General features: G+C 38.9%; 1 long non-coding RNA gene across 1 annotated transcript in view; it reads right to left on the reverse strand.

The window, feature by feature from the left end:
• Positions 1-2,015: 2,015 nt before the first annotated feature.
• LOC138947313 (uncharacterized) overlaps positions 2,016-21,497 on the reverse strand; it is a 68,708-nt gene continuing 49,226 nt past the window's right edge. Inside the window, exon 5 of the long non-coding RNA XR_011449616.1 lies at positions 2,016-3,841. This is a non-coding gene — a long non-coding RNA (uncharacterized lncRNA). The remainder of the gene's footprint in view (positions 3,842-21,497) is intronic.

Here is a 21,497-nt window from a genome sequence, read left to right on the forward strand (position 1 = left end):
TTTCCCTTTAAAAGTTGAACAATCACGCGTTTGTGTGTGTGTGTGTGTGTGTGTGTGTGTGTGTGTGTGTGTGTGTGTGTGTGTGTGTGTGTGTGTGTGTGTGTGTGTGTGAGAGAGAAAGTGGTTTGTTTGCTGGTTTTTGTGGGGTTTTGTTCTTTCATCGATTAGGCTAACGAAAACATGCTTAAACCTATTTACAAAGGAGAGAGAGAGAGAGAGCGAGAGAGAGAGAGATGGAGAAAGAGAAAGAGAGAGGGAGAGAAAGAAAGAGATAGATAGAGAGAGAGAGAACAAGAACAAGAACAAGAACAAGAACAAATCTTTAATTGTCTAAGGCCACAGCCCCTTACAATAGTGGTTAAAATAACAGCAATAGTATCTGCACAGTTATAAATTATAGTCACGCATAAAATTCAACAAATACATTAAAACCTTGATGACATATCACTGAACCTCATTTATAAGGGTTCGTCTCTTCTGCAGCATGAAGAACACAAATCTGCTGAAGCTGTTCATCACATTTTCCTCATTATTGCCACAGAAATACACAAGTTGTTGTTGCAGCGTCTTAGAGTTCGAGATTTTCAAATACTTTGCTCGAAGGTCTTGATAAAAAGGACATAAAAATACAACATGGTGTTCATCTTCTTTATCAGCTGTACAGAGAGGACAGTTTCTTGTCGTTTGGTTTGGTGCGTACCGAAACTTGTGAGCGTTGATTTCGGATACTCCTGCGCGGAAACGAGTAAGAGCAACTCTGTACTTAATATCTTCGATTAATTCAATGTATTTCTCTTTTTCCAAGCATGTTTTGTAACAATTATAAATGTCAAAACGTTCACTGCATTCTAAAAAGGAGAACCATTCTTGACAAAAACAATCTTGTAAACGTCTTTAAACTCTTGTAAGAAACACTTCTCATTCCCAACCGTTCCGTACATCCACACAGCAGCAAAACCATTACAACATAAAAGACTCTGCACATGTGAGACCCAATTTGTGTGGCCCTTCGATGCCAAATTACATAAAGCTTTATATGCAATCTTGGAATATCTTGAATCAGGTTGCTTCAGCAGTGTAAACCAGTATTTCACACATCTGACTGCAGAGTTAATATACAGCGGATGTCTTCCCAATTCACCATACACAATGTTGTTTGGAGTTCGAATTGTCACTTTCAGAAACTTTTTACACGCAAACAGGTGGACCCTTTCCACAGAGTCATACTTTCCATATCCCCATAGCTCTGAACCATACAAGAGCATAGGGGCGATCCGTGCGTCAAACAGTTTGAAAAACACCTTTGCTGAATGGCTGCCAAGTCTGTTCAGTAATCTAACGATTTTGATCACTCCATTTTTCGCCATGGTTGTCTTTGTTTCCACTGCAATGTTCCAGCTCAGTTGGGTGGAAAGGGTTACACCGAGATATTTAAACGAGTTCACAATCTCAAGACGATCCATTCCGTAGAACCACTTCTCTTTCTGTGCAATGTGCCCGCCCTTTCTAAAAACCATGACCTTAGTCTTTGTCAAGTTCACGTTCAGACACAGTTTTTCTGCAGAGCAGCGCAGGACATTAAGCTGGTTTTGTAGGCCCACTACAGTGCTGGATAACAGCGCAATGTCGTCAGCAAAAAGCATTACAAACAGTTCTAACTCAGACGGAGATAAACGTATCCCATGTCTGCCTCGTTGTATGACATCCTGTGCCAGTTCGTTGATCAGAAACGAGAAAATTGTCGGTGAGGCTACACAACCTTGCTTAAGGCCTTGCATACATTCAAAGAAATCAGTGTATTCGTTTCCGCACCGCACGCATGCTTTCACATTTTCATACATGCTCTTTAACACCTTAAATATTTTGCCTTGTATGCCTAATCGAAAAAGCACTGAGAGAGAGAGAGAGAGACTGAGAGAGAGAGAGAGAGAGAGAGAGAGTGTGTGTGTGTGCATAAACGCAGACACACACGAACTAGCATTTACACTCAGTTGCACACACAAAAAAGAGCACACCAAAATATATGTTCTTAAGCTCATGCTTTTAGCGGAAAGGCAACAAAATACAACACAACAGAAATCGGAAAATGTTAGTTAATCAAATGTTGAGGAATATCATTTCACATAAGACCAGTAAGTTTTTAACAAGCACAGTGAATAAAAAACAAAAAAACAAAAAAAACAGAGCAACACACACACACACACACACACACACACACACACACACACACACACACACACACACACACACACACACACACACACACACACACACACACACACAGCTCAATGTTCCACCAAAGACAGTTAATCAAAGCATTTTGCTATTGAAAAGCCCTGACCCTAAACTTTAGAGTTTGTTTCCTTTTTAAAAATCGAAACTTCCCCAGAAAAAAAATCTTCCAGTTTGGTCGACGCAACTTCATGTTAAGCAATACTTATCACGGTGAAAAAAACAACAATTATTAAACAAACAAAACAAATCCAACAACAAGTAACAATAAATAAAAAGCAAACAAACAAAGTGTGACGTCACAAACAAGTATGACGTGATCGATCTAACTTCTGACGCGCCACAGTCATCACATGTTCTCACTTGAAGTGCTGGTCCTGTTGTTGTGTGAAACAATACAGATGTACACCAGAACAAAACGCAATTTTTGAAAATCAACAAGAAAATCAACATGATCTTTTGACCAACTAAAACAGACTTCCCAATGATCCTTTAGCCTATTGCATGTGATCTACTCTGCTAATTTGTTTGGTGGTAATAGTGCGTTTTGGTCAAGAAAACGTCAGTACTTTACAGCGGGTGGCTACATGAGCCTAACGTATGAGTTGAACATAATTATGGCATAACAATGACGAAACAACATGAAAATGCCTAAATCCTGAAAAAATGAAGAAAACAATGCAAACTGCCATATTTTAATTTTTTTTTTTTTTTGGGGGGGGGGGGGGGGGAGGGGAAGAGATACTGGGAACACGCTGTAAGATTCAATATCGGGTTATTATAAAGTAGCCGACATAAAATGCAAACAGGCGCCTTTATCAGGGGGTGGAGGGGGAGAGAACCTGTGAGTATTTACACATACTGTGAGATTCAATATTCGGTTCTGTAGCTGACATTAAAAAACACAATCACGGTCATCAATACATCAGATTTAAAAATGAATAGAGGTCAAGGTCACTTATGGCTGTCAGAAAACAAGTGTACGCTTTTCACACAACATTCGTTTGTCACATCAAGTACATAATCATGATCATCCCTCAAAATCACATGTGTAAAGTTCACGGATGATGCAAAGCCAAATTCTAAACAGCTATTCACTTGTAACCAGCTCATTTCACTTTGCCTAGCATCTGTGACTGCTTTCCGCTTAATATTACATGACAGAAACAACAGAGAACACATTTAGGACACCCACACTGGTCTGATTGTAGTAAACTGAGCCAAAACATTATTGCTCCCATTTTTGTACCCCAACTAAAACATTCATTCTCGTGTCATTTTATTCAAACTTTATGTGCCATTAAAGGCCCTTCACTTGGCTACCTTGCACACTTTTCGGATCAAAGATTTCTGTTTTAAGTATCACGTGACCGCCACCAAAGTAAGGGTACCCCCTCAAATCGACCTGACAATAACGTCAGGTACCAATTAAAAAATCGACAAAAATTCAGAATAGGCGCAGCTTGGCAACTTTTACATACGAGAAGAAAGAAAAATCATTTATCTATTCAGAACAGGTTGTTTTGTTTTGCTATCTTGCGTATCTCTTGTGTTATGTCATTGTTTTGCTCAGTTTAGTTTAGTCATTTACAGGCGTTTACAGAAGAACCTGGATTTCTCGTTTCACGGGCGGGGCGGGGGTGAGGAGACATATATTGAAATGTAGCCCTGACGATCTAACTACTCTGTTGATAACGGTAGCTGTTGATGCTACACGAGTGTTCGTGGCGGACTGGAGGTGTGACCAATGGGCGTGTCACTACCGGGCTGTGCTGATGGGCCGCCCGATCTCAGATGACCATCTGCCGTGGCTGGAACAAGAAGAAGCGACACAAGCGAATGATAACTACAAGTTAGTATCCCCCTGCATTGGCTCTGTAGACACCCGCTTGCTTCCCTTTATATAATAAACCGACCACAGGGCATAGTCGTCCTGAAATAAATCCTTTGTATTTATTGTGTGTATTTTGCATGTGAAAAGAAATGGCTTGTCTAGATTTCTAACATGGATTTATTTTCTTAAAGGCTACACCCGGACAGTTACGTATATAACGTTTGTGTGCGTATGTATCTCTCCCAGGACTAGGAGCTACAAGAAATGGACATGCATTGATGTACATCACTTAACTTGCGGCCGACCATGTCTAGACAGAGAAAAGTTTAGCTTTTACATCTTTTTGTAATTAGCTACAGGACACCCGGACAATAAAGAACTTAAATCGTCGCTTCTTATTGAAAACGAGAGTAGTAGTGGTTATACTAGCAGAAGTTGTAGTAGTACCAGAAGCAAAGCAATCAAAATGTGTAACAGAATGAAACGGATATTTGGATTTTGAAAAAAGCTTTTGATTCTCTGGGTTAGCAGTTTGTGTTTAAGGTATTGAAGTAATATGGTTTTAGTCAAGATATATGTTGATGGGATAACACGTTTTAGGCTGGTATTGAATTAACAGCTATTGTTCTGACCAGTTGCATCCGTTTCCTGGTGATCCTGCCGTGCAGACAATGCACTGAACACCACGACGTCGCTACTCAATGGAAGGTCGGTAGGGGTTGAACAACAACAGGAGTAACAACCTGCACACAAACGAACTGAGACTGTTATTTCTCAGACTTGTTGTTTCTTGGCTTAGACATATTATATTCTTGCTGTGAAATACACACACACACACACACACACACACACACACACACACACACATAAACACGCACGTACGCACTCACGCACGCACGCACGCACGCACGCACACACACACACACACACACACACACACACACACACACACACACACACACACACCCACACATGGTATAATAATCATTCAGGTTTATACATTTTCATCTACACCCGACAACCTTTCATTTGAGAAAGATTGATTGTATAATTGTTCCTATTGGTAAAGCACTAAATTGTAGTATTGAAATAATTAAAATAAACTTACACCTACATGAAAATAATCAACCGACTCTCTGTAGTTATCCGTTTCATCTAGTATTGTTTAAAAGGAAGTAATTGTCAAGTCCATTCATTGAATCAATTGTTCTGTCAAAGGCGGTCTTAAAATGAAATATCAGGCTTAATTAATTGTGTTTATGTTACAAAAGGAAGTATATGAAATCTCCTTATGTCTTTGCACGCAGCAAATCAATGTGCTATATTTATTTTGTTCCGATTAAGCTTAATAAACGCGCATTTAAAATTATTTGATTTTTTAAATTCATAAGTCTAGTAAGAACAAAATAATTATCACATTTAACTGTACTTCGAGGAATGTAAAATTCTTAATTAGAGAGTGGCCTTTCCTTTAAAGTTTAACTAACATCAATGAACGATTTTGAACCTATTAAAAACCGTCTGTCAGTCAGAAGTCGGCAAAATATGTGGAGTCAAATTATGGAAAAGTTGTTGAAGTGAACTTTCGACCGGTTTTTAACTGACTCTCGGCCGACTCGAAGTTGTCTTAGGCTGGGGATGACAACAGTGATGCATATTCGAGGTCAACAAACAGAAATTTGGAGCGTCGCGCGAAACTTCGCTATGTCGGAACTAAACAACGGAGCGGTGGCGCTACAGGATGTGACCTTTTCGTCCGAGAAGTTTATAACTCGTTTCTGAGCATGTTGCTACGTGCTTGCATGTCGAGTTCTGAACATGACCAGGAAATGTAAAAAGCTGACAGCTAGATGTAAACAACTTACTGTTAGTTAGTAAGTTAGTTAGTTGTTGCTTTTTGGGTCTAACAACTTACTGTACAGGTGAGAAAAGCTAAATAATCTTAATCATGTACAGCAACACAGTCTGAGAGAAACCAAGGGACTATTTCGTAACAGTGTTCAAACGGCTCGAATTGCGCGAAAGATGAAATAACAACCCTAGATATAGAAAGTATTAGTGAGGGCGTCAAATTTCACTAGACGGTCGATTATGATTTCTGTCTGTTTGACCCATTTTTTGAGTCGGACTTTTGAATGTATTGGACTATGATAACAAATACAGACGGGTTGAAAATAGTTCCGTGTGATGAGACTAGGTATTTGGGTTCCAACCGGTGAATAATCTCCTTTTGCTAAGGGCGCCATTTTTGTTTGTCTCATTAGAGTGAATTATGACAAGATATTGTAATGCAGTCATACCGTTGAGTTCATACATTTGCCACTGCAGTCTCTGGCTAGCCATGCCCAAAATCGACGAATATTTGAGAGACTCGATCATCTAATGTTTAAGAGGTATATATTGAGGGATTTAAAGATATCGAGTGAATGGACCGGTTTTCTAATGCACTGTGGTGGACACTTATCGTGCCCCCTCCCCCCTACCCGGTTTTGCTAGTTGACTTTGATCGGGACAAATGAACTGACTACAATTATGATATTTCAGTATGTGCAAGTTTATGAATTTTGTTCACACACACACACACACACACACACACACACACACACACACACACACACACACACACACACGTACATACACACACACATACACGTACACACACACACACGCGCTACGCTGGATATACAAAGCCGATCTTGAGTCATCATTGTCATGACTGTGCAATATGAGCATTTGTTCTAAAACTGTAACACAAAGGGATTGCTGTGGTTAGTTGCCATGTTCCTTTCTGGTGAGACACTTGCACACTAGATCGCGTCTGTGTCACAGAGAAAGAGACATAGAGGGTATAGACATTGTTGCACAGAAACAAATCCTACTATCAATCTCATAACAAGTGATCAAAACCGCTATTTCTCACGAGGAACAGATTCTGCACAGGGTACAGTACCTAGTAAACGCCCACCCCTACTATTTTAGCGAAAGTGGTGTATGAAAGGGGATGGGCGTATACAAGGTAGTGTACAGTACACAAAGCGTGGTACACCACCTTTTACCTTATATGTAAATAGAGAATACTACATGGCTTGCTGTGTCGTACCAGATTTACACGAGTTGTTTTTTTTAAATAGTGAACTGCGAGCGAAAGCAAGCTGTTCACTATTTGAAAAAGCAACGAGTGTAAATCTGGTACGACACAGCAAGCCATGTAGTATTCTGTTTTTCCTACATTATATACTTCTGTGCCAGATCTAACTAAAAGTCACCGACAGCGCTATTGCCTTTGGATCAACCCGCTTTAGAACTTCAAATCACTTTACTCAATTTGACATTCATTCCTCCGCCATGACACACACTCTCAAACTAGGACAAAGTAGTTCGCCTTTGTTAACACTGTTAAGTTTAATATTGAAGATTGATGAAATAAATTCAAACAACGAAATCATGGTCACTTCAAAATATACCAGATAAAAAGAAAAGCAGTGGCCACAGGATAAAAGAAACCAAAAGGAACAACAACAGCAAAGCATATCCTTCCGCGATAGGATTAGCTTGACCTTCCGGTTGATCCCATGTACTACTAATTTACATAGCTTGACCTTCCGGTTGACCTCATTTACATGATATACACACGTGTGATTTGAACGATTTTTATCTCACGGGTATCTCTCTCACGTATGTAGGATAAAGTAAAAATGACCCTTTTGGCCATACTAGGAACACACAGTGCAGACAACGAGTGCACAATAAATCAATTAAAAAAATTAACACCAACCTTTACATATGGCACACACAATCGGCAGAACTACAACAATCCAAATCAGTTTCAAGATTTTATAGATCACATTAGGTCGAATTTGAGGTTGAGGTCGAGGTCGAGGCAGAGGTCCCGGTCGCGGAAGTGGTCGAATCCAAGGTCGAAGTGGAGATCTATGTGATATAAATCCTGGCTTTGATGCTGCAGTTGTCGCTGCTACACACACACACACACACACACACACACACACACACACACACACACACACACACACACACACACACACACACACACACACACACACACGCGCGCACGCACGCACACACACGCACACAAACACACACACACACACACACACGCACGCACGCACACACACGCACACACACACACACATAAACACACACACACACACACACACACGCACGCACACACACGCACACAAATACATACATACACACACACAACCACACACACACACACACACACAAACACGCACACACACACATATACGTGTCTGAAGGGGGATATCTGGACATTTGCCGCAAAGAAATATGTGTTATATCTGGACTTGTTTATTTCTAAAGCTACAGACACGGAGTGCGAGTGTAAACATGTGTTAGACTTTAAATATGACCGGAAAGCTGTAAATACTATCAACTTTATCAAAATGGCGTTACATATGCGTGGTAGTACAAAAAACTACCAGTAATCCCAAATTATTTTTTTTTTGACAGGGACAAACCAAGGGGAACTTTAACGCCTCTCGGCGTATTTTTTTGAGACAAATGTCTCCGCAGCTGATAGTTGGTAGCCTTTATTGGATGTCGTTATTCAAATGCAATCCGTCAGAGACAGAAAGCTTAGAAAGGAATTACGTTGTATTGTTTTCCTGCTTTGCCTGGCTCAGGTCGGGAAATTCAGGACCGAAATGACCCAAGGCGCAACTCATTCCTTTTGATGAGTTTCAAGTTTCTTATAAAAGTTTTCGCAGCTGTTGGTAGACTTTATTGGATGTCGTTATTCATATGTATCCGTCAGAGACAGAGAGCTTAAAAAGGAATTACGTAATTGGTAGACTTTATTGGATGTCGTTATTCAAATTACAAACCGACACAGACAGAAAGCTTAGAATGTTTTTTGTTTTTGTGGGTTTTTTTGCGCATGAAAAGACTTCAGGCCAGATTTTCTTTACAAAACCGGGGAGGTAGGGTAGGGGAAGGTTGTTTTTTTGAGCATGAAAAGACTAGGTGTCTAAAGCAGAGTTCCACTATACTTTTTGGTTTGGAACGTTCACAAATGCTTTGGGTGTTACCAAATGTAGGCAACTAGATGCTACAATGAATATATATATATATCGCAATAATTGATCATTTATGTCAAAAAGTGGAGATTTGTGCGCATGTTCGGGGTTATGCTCGATAGATTAACACAGAACACCCAAACCTTAATGGGGAGCTGGGCCAATGTAAAAGCAATGTTTTGGCGTCAAAACATTTTTCAGATTGCTTCTAGATTTCTCTCAAAATTAATTAACTAGTTTAATCGATGTGCCAGCTCTGAGCAATAGCAAAATGGGCGGAGCTTAGGTTTGTTCCAGCTCTGACGCAATTCGCAAAACGGACAATATAAGGCCCGTATAGATGAAATATGTACTCCTGATGATAGAATAGCATATAAGCCTATTTAACACTTCCTATCAGTGGATGCATCAAAGTGGTGAAATCTTCATGTTATGCGGCAAAAACGAAATGTTCCAGCTCTGAGGTGTTTGATCTCCCTTTCCCCGTCGCGATATAACCTTCTTGGTTGAAAGCGACGTTAAACACCAAATAAAGAAAGAAAGAAAGAGCCGGGGGAGTAACGAGCTGATCCCGAATATATGATAAATGTTATGACCTTATGTTTTAAAATAAAGTCTTGAGACAGGGGTTCCACTGTAGCATACACAGGCTAGGGTATGATTTAAAGGCAAAAGTGTTTAAAAAAAAGTACAGGTTACTTACATTTTTTGGTGTAAGTTAGACACGAAACCAGCACAACATAGTAGCAGAATGATAATACATGTATTTTGAAGGAATATGGAGCCTTGGAGGACAAAATAAACAACAAAAACCACTACTACCACAACATTTACTTTTTTTTAATATCAAAGTTCTAAGAGAAGATTTTTTGTTCTAAAAACTGAGCTTGATTTACAAAACCTGACTGATACAAAAGCATAACATCCAATATATGTCAGCAAACAAAAACAACAAAAATATTAGTTTTAATTTAAAATCTAGAGAAAACGAGAGAGAGAGAGGGGGGGAGGGATAGAGAGAGAGAGGGATAGAGAGAGAAGGAAAGAGAGAGAGAGGTAGAGAGAGAGAGAAAGACAGACAAAGAGATGATACACATATACAGAGACAGAGAGAAAGACAGAGAGAAAGACATAAAAATAAAGACAGATGGAAACAAACAAAATTACAAAAAAGAACAAACAAAGAAACAAGGAAACAGGGAACGAAAGAAAGAAAGAAAGAAAGAAAGAAAGAAAGAAAGAAACACACAAACAAACACACAAACAAACCAACACACAAATTAAAACATAAACAAAGAAACAAACACACAAAAAACAACCACAAACACATAAACAAACAAACAAATACACAAACAAACAAACAGACAAACAAACAAACAAAGCCGTTTTTCACACTTCATCATTTCGCAATAGAAGATTATCGACTTGTTTACCGTATTACGTAGACTTTACTTTGAAAAAAACACTTCAGAAATGTTAAGCTCTTCTACGCCTACTCTCGTAAACTTGACAAATCATCCATTACTGTTTGTTGTTTCAATACGATGCGACATTAGAGTAGGAAGTTCTTGGAAAGTCAAGTGTGGAAGTGAAAAGTTAAATCACCAAGCAGGCAATCTGACAATTAACCCATTCACACGACAGATACAATACATCTCTTTCGCATTCTTCTTTCGTCTGATGAAACTTCAGGGAAATACTTGTATGTACGAACAAATTAATGTTAGGGGGTTAGAAGCATAATTATGTCCAAAACAAATTCAAAGAGCCGGAGCACTTCTAAATGTAAATTTACGGACTTATGTACTGACAATTTCTTTGTCGATAACATTGACAGAGTCACACAATGTTTATCTTGTATTCTAAGTCTGGATGAAACTCAATGACATATGTACTAGACCATAACGAGAGACTAGATTTATGTACCAGACAATGATGAACGTTACTAATTTATGCACTGGACTATTTGGTGGAAATTCATTGAATTATGTACCAGACAATTTCTGTATGGATGAAATTAATGGAATTATGTACCAGACTATTTCTGTATGGATGAAATTAATGGAATTATGTACCGAACTATTTCTGTATGGATGAAATTAATGGAATTATGTACCAAACTATTTCTGTATGGGTTGAATTTAACGCTTTAACTGTCCTTCCTAGGGCTAATCCTTTCGAAGAAAACATCTATTACTGTATTGGTATGTCTTATACATTAATTTCTGCAACATTCTAAAATCATTCTAATGAATAGTTTTGAAATTATCTTGTCATCCATAATTAATTCTATTTTTCATTTAATAATTTTTACTAAGTCAATCTAAGATCAGAGCACATTTTGTTTTTGATCATATACTATTATTCTAAATACATTGAAGCAAAAGCACACCAAATTTGAACACAAACAGTTCTGTTTTATGAATGTTGTGGTCAAATGACTTGAAAGAGAAAAACGGTGTATTTGAAGGTAGCTCCTGGCCTTAAATCTAAATCGCTACATATGTCTATATGGACCTAGCACGGTTGGCCTAGTGGTAAGGCGTCCGCCTCGTGATCGGGAGGTCGTGGGTTCGAACCCCGGTCGGGTCATACCTAAAACTTTAAAATTGGCAATCTAGTGGCTGCTCCGCCTGGCGTCTGGCATTATGGGGTTAGTGCTAGGACTGGTTGGTCCGGTGTCAGAATAATGTGACTGGGTGAGACATGAAGCCTGTGCTGCGACTTCTGTCTTGTGCGTGGCGCACGTTATATGTCAAAGCAGCACCGCCCTGATATGGCCCTTCGTGGTCGGCTGGGCGTTAAGCAAACAAACAAACATATGTCTATGTAGTTCTCCAGAATGGCCAATCGTTGAATGTCGGAAATCATGTGTACTCAAAATATGTGTTGTTTCACTGCCTTGAATAGATACAAAAATCCGAAAACAGATAAACTGCTAACGTTCCGAAATTCAGAATAAAAAAAAACAAGTCGCGTGAAGCGATAAAAAAATTTAGTCAAGATCAACACTACAAACCAATCATCGCCGAGACTACATTCAGATAGTCTCGGCTAACCATAACGAAAACCGAGACAGGTCACGCTCGCCGCCGAGAAGAACGCGTCCGTAGTACTTACTGAACCTATTTTCTTTCATTCTGAGCACATTTTTAGAGTAAACATGACATATTTATATATTTTTGAATTCAGGAGAAGATGAAGAATATAATGCCATCATTTTTTTGCAAAAAATCGATTTTAATGACAACTTCAATGAGCAAACTCATTAATTAATTTGTAAGCCTCGAATCTGAAATGCAATACCAAAAGTCCGGGCTTCGTCGAAGATTACTTGACCAAAATTTCAACCAATTTACTTAAAAAATGAAGGCGTGACAGTGCACCTCAACTTTCACAAAAAGCCGGATGTGACGTCATCAAAGACATTTATCGAAAAAAAGAAAAAACATGTGGTGATATCATACCCAGAAACTTTCATGTGAAGTTTCATGAAGATCTGTCCAGTAGTTTTCTCTGAATCGTTCCACACACACACACACACACACACGAAACTATCCAGCATGCACCCCCAAAACGGAGAATGGGTGCCTCAATGGCGTTGAAAGAACGATGATCCTACACACTGACAAAAACCCACTCGTGCAAAACACGAGTTTACGTGGGAGTTACAGCTTCTTATTAACGAAAAGGAGGAAGAAGATAACAAGAAACCAACAACGACTACACAACACAAACTCTCATCAAAATCAGTCAGCCACGTGGCGCGTAAAACGCTGACGCATGCGCAGACGGTGCGGTTGTCGCGCACGTGAGCAAAGCACCATACGCCCGCACGTGCAACCGTCTTGGACCAATCAGAGCCACTGTTGGAAGCCGCGGGTCTTTGGGTCGTTTTGTACATAAAGCGATCAGATCGAGACATTCGTCCACTCACTCCAATCTGCGCCGACCATAGTCTGAGAACTAGCCAGCAACCAAGAGGCCGCCACAACAACCATCTGCAACTTTCTCCGTTTTTCTGTTTCGAGTCCTTCAACACCGCAAAGAAATCGTAAGTGTTATTGTGTGTGTGTGTGTGTGTGTGTGTGTGTGTGTGTGTGTGTGTGTGTGTGTGTGTGTGTGTGTGTGTGTGTGTGTGTGTGTGTGTGTGTGTGTGTGTGTGTGTTGTATCTTTTTTTATTTTTTTTAATTTTATTATATCTTGTTCTCTTTCTTGTTCTTTCTTCTTAAACTTCAGTGAGTAAGTTGCGTTCGAATCTTCCTCCATTTTCTTTTTGTTATGCAAGTGTTGTTCTGGTTGTCTCTGTCTTTCTCGTTCTTCTTTCACTCAAGGATACTGTGTCTGCAACTTTGTCTACCTTTCTGCTTCGTGCACTTTTGCTTCAATATACACCACAAATCGTCTTCTAACTGCTGTCTTTTTGTTCGTCTGAGTTTTATATGAAACACAAGCATCTCTAACATGTATTTGTCTTTCTGTCTGTCTGTTTCTTCTTAGACTCGAGTGTGTTGTGTCCTGATCTTTCCCCATTTTACTTTCGTCGTGTTTTATTCTCCTCCGTTGAAATCACAAGTGTTTGCTTTGTTGCATTTCTTTGTTTTCTTCTTTCAATTCTGTACAAAAAACAAGACGTTTACGAACGTTATAGTTTCTTTTCCGCCGTGCGTTTTCGCTTACGTTCAAAACGCGGAAACAATCGTTCGTGGTGTCTTTCTTTGTTTTTATATTTAGTCAAGTTTTGACTAAATATTTTAACGTAGAGGGGGGAATCGAGACGAGGGTCGTGGTGTATGTGTGTGTGTGTGTGTGTGTGTGTGTGTGTGTGTGTCTGTGTGTCTGTCTGTCTGTGTGTGTGTGTAGAGCGATTCAGACTAAACTACTGGACCGATCTTTTTGAAATTTGACATGAGTGTTTCTGGGTATGAAATCCCCGAACGTTTTTTTCATTTTTTCAATAAATGTCTTTGATGACGTCATATCCGGCTTTTCGTGAAAGTTGAGGCGGCACTGTCACGCTCTCATTTTTCAACCAAATTGGTTGAAATTTTGGTCAAGTAATCTTCGACGAAGGCCGGACTTCGGTATTGCATTTCAGCTTGGTGGCTTAAAAACTAATGAGTGAGTTTGGTCATTAAAAATCTGAAAACTGTAAAAAAAATATTTTTTATATAAAACGATCCAAATTTACGTACATCTTATTCTTTATCATTTTCTGATTCCAAAATTATATAAATATGTTATATTTGGATTAAAAACAAGCTCTGAAAATTAAAAATATAAAAATTATTATCAAAATTAAATTGTCCAAATCAATTTTAAAAACACCTTCATCTTATTCCTTGTCGGTTCCTGATTCCAAAAACATATAGATATGATATGTTTGGATTAAAAACACGCTCAGAAAGTTAAAACGAAGAGAGGTACAGAAAAGCGTGCTATCCTTCTCAGCGCAAGTACTACTCCGCTCATCTTGTCAATTTCACTGCCTTTGCCGTGCGCGGTGGACTGACGATGCTACGAGTATACTACGGTCTTGCTGCGTTGCATTGCGTTCAGTTTCATTCTGTGAGTTCGACAGCTACTTGACTAAATGTTGTATTTTCGCCTTACGCGACTTGTTTTGAATTCAGCGGCAAGCGCAAGTCTGTTTGGTTTAAACAATGTTTTATTCATGTTTTACATGTTCATGAGATTTACATTGTCGTAAAGTGAAAACAAGCCTACGGCGTATGGCGGTGTCTTCAAAACAAACTTGCAATCAGAAGATGCTGTGATCGACTAGTCTGTTTCGTATGTTTCTCTATTTTCCCTGCGTCGTGCTCCTTCTCTTGCGTTGAAAGGTAAAAGGAATCGTCAATATTGTTTTGGTTGTCTCAACATGTCTTCGTCGACTCCGGTGCGTAGTGCACATCTCTTTTGTATGTTGTGTCCGGAATTTTCTCCATTTTTTTCTTTTGGCTTTCGCTTTCGTTTTCATTCAAAACGCAGAATAATTTGTCTTCCATTTTTCCAGTCTTTGATTCTGTGCGAAACTTACAACTCAAGTGCAGCAAGTTAGGGAACATAGATTATTGGGTGTTACTATTGATCAAGAGTTAAAATGGCAAACTCATTTGAGTAATATTTGCAAACTAGCATAAACAAATTTGTACCTGGTATCAAAATTAAGGCATTACGCAGATTCTGCAGCACTCAAAATGTTCTATTACGCCCACATAATGCCTCATATAAACTTCGCATCGACACTTTGGGATAACTGCAGTGATGTTCATTAAAAGTGCACATCTCTTTTGTATGTTGTGTCCGGAATTTTCTCCATTTTTTTCTTTTGGCTTTCGCTTTCGTTTTCATTCAAAACGCAGAATAATTTGTCTTCCATTTTTCCAGTCTTTGATTCTGTGCGAAACTTTCCCCTCCAGCATCTCCCCACCCACCCCATCCCGCCCCACCTCACCCCCTACCTAGTGCCTATAATAACGTGTATATATTTTCTGCGCTTTGTGTCAGCACTGTTTGTGTGTGTGTAAATAGTATCGTTGACACGTTTTTATATAGAAGCCTATTGTGGTTCTTGTGCTTAGGCTGTGTATTGGATTGTCATTGTATGCCTGCATTATTAGTTGTCAGTAATTATTACATGTGCTGATTGTTCTCTTTGCCTGCGCGCGTATAGTATGTTGGTTATGTTTGGTCATAGTATGTTTGGTTATGTTTGGTCGTTATCTTTGCCTGTGCGTGTATAGTTTGTTGGTTATGTTTGGTCGGTTTCTTTGCCTGTGCGTGTATAGTATGCTTGGTCGATGTATGTATTGTAAAGCGCTAAGAGTAGACATTTTTCTAGAATAGCGCTATAAAAGTTTGCATTATTATTATTATTATTAAATCCAACACCAAGAAAACACGCATGTCTTGATTACACTCAACATGAGCATTCATTCTTGTACAATTCACACAAAAACAAATCAGGTGTAGTCTTTACTACAATCAAAATCAGCTTATATATTCTTGTAAAACTTGCAGACAAGAAATCAAACTGTTGTCATAGTTACAACTGTAGTAGTAATAACATTCAAAATTAGCATTTAGTATTGTAAAATTTAGACACTAAGAATCAAACTGTGGACTATTAATTCACAACTGTAGTTTTGATAACAGTCAAAATGAGTATTCATTCGTGGACAAATCACACACAAAGAAAACAAGCTACAGTCTCAATTAGATTCAAAAGGAACTTTTATTTTGTACAAAATACACCCACATTCGTCTATCTAATCAATACGCTCGATTCTCGGTGTGCAGATGCAGAAGATAGCAGTGGCCATGTTGGTTGTATGCATGCCGATCCTGACGTCACTCCTGGAGCAGAAGACGACCGTCCCTCCATGGCGACCACAGGGACGCTTCGGGAAGAGGGGAGACTTTGGTCAGGTTTTTTTTCACTCTCTCTTTTTCTTTGTTCTTCTCTCTTCTTTTTACATTTAGTCAAGTTTTGACTAAATGTTTTAACATAAAGGGGGAATCCAGACGAGGGTCGTGGTGTATGTGTGTGTGTGTGTGTGTGTGTGTGTGTATATATATGTGTGTGTGTGTGTGTGTGTGTGTGTGTGTGTGTGTGTGTCTGTCTGTCTGTCTGTCTGTGCGTGTGTGTGTGTAGAGCGATTCAGACCAAACTACTGGACCGATCTTTATGAAATTTGACATGAGAGTTCCTGGGAATGATATCCCCGGAAATTTTTTTATTTTTTTCGATAAATACTTTTGATGACGTCATATCCGGCTTTTTGTAAAAGTTGAGGCAGCACTGTCACACCCTCATTTTTCAATCAAATTGATTGACATTTTTGTAAAGCAATCTTCGACGAAGGCCGGACTTTGGTATTGCATTTCAGCTTGGTGGCTTAAAAATTAAATAATGACTTTGTTATTAAAAATCTGAAAATAGTAATAATTTGTTTTTATATAAAACGATCCAAATTTACGTTCATCTTATTCGACATCATTTCCTGATTCCAAAAACATATAAATATGTTATATTTGGATTAAAAACAAGATCTGAAAATTAAAAATATAAAAATTGTGATCAAAATTAAATTTCCGAAATGGATTTCATCTTATTCCTTGTCGGTTCCTGATTCCAAAAACATAATAGATATGATATGTTTGGATTAAAAACACGCTCAGAAAGTTAAAACGAAAAGAGGTAGAGAAAAGCGTGCTATGCAGCACAGCGAAACCACTACCGCGCTGAACAGGCTCGTCAGTTTCACTCCGTTATGCACAAGCCGCAGACTACGGGCATTGTGAAAAAATGCAGTGCGTTCAGTTTCATTCTGTGAGTTCCACAGCTTGACTAAATGTAGTAATTTCGCCTTACGCGACTTGTTTTTCTTCTTTCTTTCTCTGATTTCTTTCTACTTTTCTTGTAAGGGTTGGGTTTTTTCGGGAAAAGGGGAGACTTTGGTCAGTCGTTTTTGTTTTTTTACACTCTCTCTTTTTCTCTTTCTTGGTTTAAGCGTGTTTTATTCAATTTCTCATCCACACGTTTCAAACAATAACAACATTAAGAACGTTAACAAGCAGATTGCTTAGGCCAAAAAAAAAATAGGTCTGTTTAGGGTAACCCGACCGACCCTATCGATTTGGCGCCGACCCAAAAACTTTTTTTTGATTTAAAAAAAAAAAAAAAAAAAAAAGAGGTAAAAATGCTAAAAAGAGACATTTGGCGTTTCTTTCTCTCCCTTTCTCTCTGTTTTATTTATACGTTAGTTTTGAAACATGTATTCAATCAAATATAAGAAGTGAATGTTCAGCCAACATAGCATTTACACCACACACAAAAAAAAAAAAAAAAAAAAAAAAAAAAACTACCTACCTACCGAACCTACTTTTTTTGGTCATGTTACCCTAAACAGACAATTTTTTTTTTTGGCCTTATGGACACGTTCTTGAAATAATAATCAATACACATTCCGATAGCAAAACATGGCGAACAAGTGATAGCTTCAACACTTATCTTGATAATCTTTAATTAGATTTTATACAAATAAGATGAAGAGAGAGACAGAGAGAGAGAGAGAGAGAGAGAGAGAGAGAGAGAGAGAGAGAGAGAGAGAGAGAGAGAGAGAGAGAGAGAGAGAGAGAGAGAGAGAGAGAGAGAGAGAGAGAGAGAGAGAGAGAGAGAGAGAGAGAGAGAGAGAGATGTTCTTTAAATTTTGGACAGTGTAACAAGAAATGTTCAGAATCTTCCGGGCATGCTCCACACGTACATTCTAAATTATCAGAGAGGTGTCGATTAACTAAGTCTTGTTTCAAATCGCTCATGTTTAATCTCAACCTGCTGTGAAGTACCTGTGCCTGGCCGTTGCCTAAATAATAACAACAACATCTCCATCGGTCAAATACCTTTTAAATTCACCAACTGACTGCGTTTGTTGCATATTTTTTGGAAGATTATTCCACAAAGCTGTCGTTGAAGGAAAAAATGAAGATTTATATAACTCACTTCTGCACAATGGAACCTTACGTTCAAGAGGGCGTCGTCTGTGGTAAGGATTTACATCGGAAACCAGGACCGGCAGTTTGGAATATAAATATTCTGGGGTAAAAACGATTTACAATTTTATAATACAGCAAAAGTTTATGACGACGTCGCCTTTCTTTCAGGGGCACAAAACCCGATTCGTTATACAGTTTTGGGTGGCTTGTGCCACGTACTGCACCTACAATGATTCGGATTGCATCGAGATGCAATGTCTCCAACTCGTCTGCCAAACACTGTGTTCTTTCTTTCTTTATTTGGTGTTTAACGTCGTTTTCAACCACGAAGGTTATATCGCAACGAGGGAAAGGGGGGAGATGGGATATGGGAAAGGGGGGGAGATGGGATAGAGCCACTTGTTAAGTGTTTCTTGTTCACAAAAGCACTAAGCCCTTTGCGTGACGTCTAACCCTCTTACGTCATAATGTGACGTCTTTAAATAGTTTCTATCACACACGTCAAACACTTTTGACCGAGACGTAATCTTCTTATGCGAGCTTTATCCATAGACTCGGAAATGTTAAAGTTTCTATCACACACACACGCACGCACGCACGCACAGACAGACAAAGTTTATCATCGCATAGGCTACACTTACGTGAGCCAAAAAACAATCTGCACCAGCTCGTTACTGAACCCACACGTATTACAGAAACTAAATCCTCATGCAATGATCTGGTCCTGACCACGAGTATAAACTTAATTAGTGAAGTTGTAGTGTTACCCGCCATTTGTAGTGACCATTCTGTGCCATGTGTAAAATTAACGTCACAGAGATTAAAAAAAGGTCAGTTCAAAAGGACTATATATAATTATGCCAAGTTAGATGTTGATACATTTTTGTTTGAATTAAACAAAATTGATCTTTTGAACACAGTTTTAAATGCGTCCATTGACGAAGCTGCTGCCTTGTTTTCTGAACATTTATTCCGTGTTGCAAAAACATGTATGCCTGTTAAGATAATAACAGTACGTGAAGATGATGCCCCATGGATGACTGAACATATTTTACAATTACGAAACGCAAAAAATTGTCCAAGTGTTAAGGAATTTAAACGTATTCAAGGCCGTGGGCCCTGACGGAATACATAATAAATTGCTTGCAGTTGGATTACCTGTTATCGTTTCACCGCTTACAATTCTCTTTAACAGATCCTTGTCTGAGGGTGTTTTTCCAGTTGTCTGGAAAACTGCTCACATTACGCCCATTTTTAAGAAAGGCGATAGGAGTGCTTGTTCCAACTACCGTCCAATCTCTTTGCTGAGTTGTATTGGGAAGGTGCTCGAAAAATGTATACAAATCCGTGTGTTTGGTTATTTGCAAAATTATGATTTGATTACACACTGCCAATCTGGTTTTATTGCTGGTGATTCGACTATTTATCAACTATTGAGTATACATGATGATTTTTGTGTTGCACTTGATAAAAACATTATGTCACAGGCAATATTTTTTGATCTATCAAAAGCTTTTGATAAAGTCTGGCATCGCGGTCTGCTCCACAAGCTTGAGGCGATAGGTATAAGAGGTCCCTTGCTTGTTTGGTTTGAACATTACTTGAGCGATCGCAGGCAAGCAGTAGTACTGAAAGGAACCGTACCAGATCAAGTTATGCTACCCTTTCTGCTGGTGTCCCCCAGGGTTCTGTCTTAGGACCTCTTTTATTTCTCATTTATATTAACGATATTGGTGTTGGTCTTGAATCAGTGTTGAAACACTTTGCAGACGATACGAGTATGTATTTAAGTTTAGATAACAATGATGTACGAGCAGAGATTTTGAATTCTGATTTGGATAAAATTCGCACATGGGCTTCTAAATGGAAAGTCAGTTTTAATTGTCAAAAGACAGAATTGTTGGACATTTGGCGGCAACAAAATGTTTTACTTCCACCATTGTATTTCGAAGATGCACACTTAGTTGATGCTGAAAATCACAAGCACCTTGGCGTCATTCTACAAGGTAATTGTAAATGGGATTCCCACATAAAAAGTCTAATTGCTAAATGTAGAAAGTCAATTGCGTGTTTTGGTTTATTCAAGCATCGTTTAAACAGAAAATCACTTGAAGTTATATATAAATCCTTTATGTTACCATTGTTTGATTACGCGGACGTTATTTGGGATAACTGTACACAGTGTTTACCCCCCGCGGGTTAGGGGGAGTCCCATATTGGTTGGGACTAGAAAGAATTTACCCGATGCTACCCAGCATGTCGTAAGAGGCGACTAACGGTTCTGTTTCTTCTCTTCTTTTGTCTTATTTCTGCCTTACCAGTCCTTTCACCTATATTTCCTTCCAAGAAAACTCTCCCTACTATTCCCTGCAGTTTTCCAATTCTTTTCTTGTTGTCTTATTTCTACCTGACTGGATCCATCACCTTTATTTCACTAACAAAAGTCTTCTTTTCCACATCCTTATTTCTCTGCACCCCGCATGTCGTATGAGGCGACTAACGGATTCTGTTTCTCCTTTTACCCTTGTTGAGTGGTTCTTGTATAGAATATAGTCAATGTTTGTAAAGATTATAGTCAAGCAGTATGTAAGAAATGTTTAGTCCTTTGTACTGGAAACTTGCATTTTCCCAGTAAGGTCATATATTGTACTACGTACGTTGCAAGCCCCTGGAGCAATTTTTTGATTAGTGCTTTTGTGAACAAGAAACACTTAACAAGTGGCTCTATCCCATCTCCCCCCTTTCCCTCGTCGCGATATAACCTTCGTGGTTGAAAACGACGTTAAACACCAAATAAAGAAAGAAAGAACACAGTGTTTGGCAGACGAGTTGGAGACATTGCATCTCGATGCAATCCGAATCATTGTAGGTGCAG

This window comes from Littorina saxatilis, linkage group LG14 (assembly GCF_037325665.1).
Source record: "Littorina saxatilis isolate snail1 linkage group LG14, US_GU_Lsax_2.0, whole genome shotgun sequence".
NCBI classification, from domain to species: Eukaryota; Metazoa; Mollusca; class Gastropoda; order Littorinimorpha; family Littorinidae; genus Littorina; species Littorina saxatilis.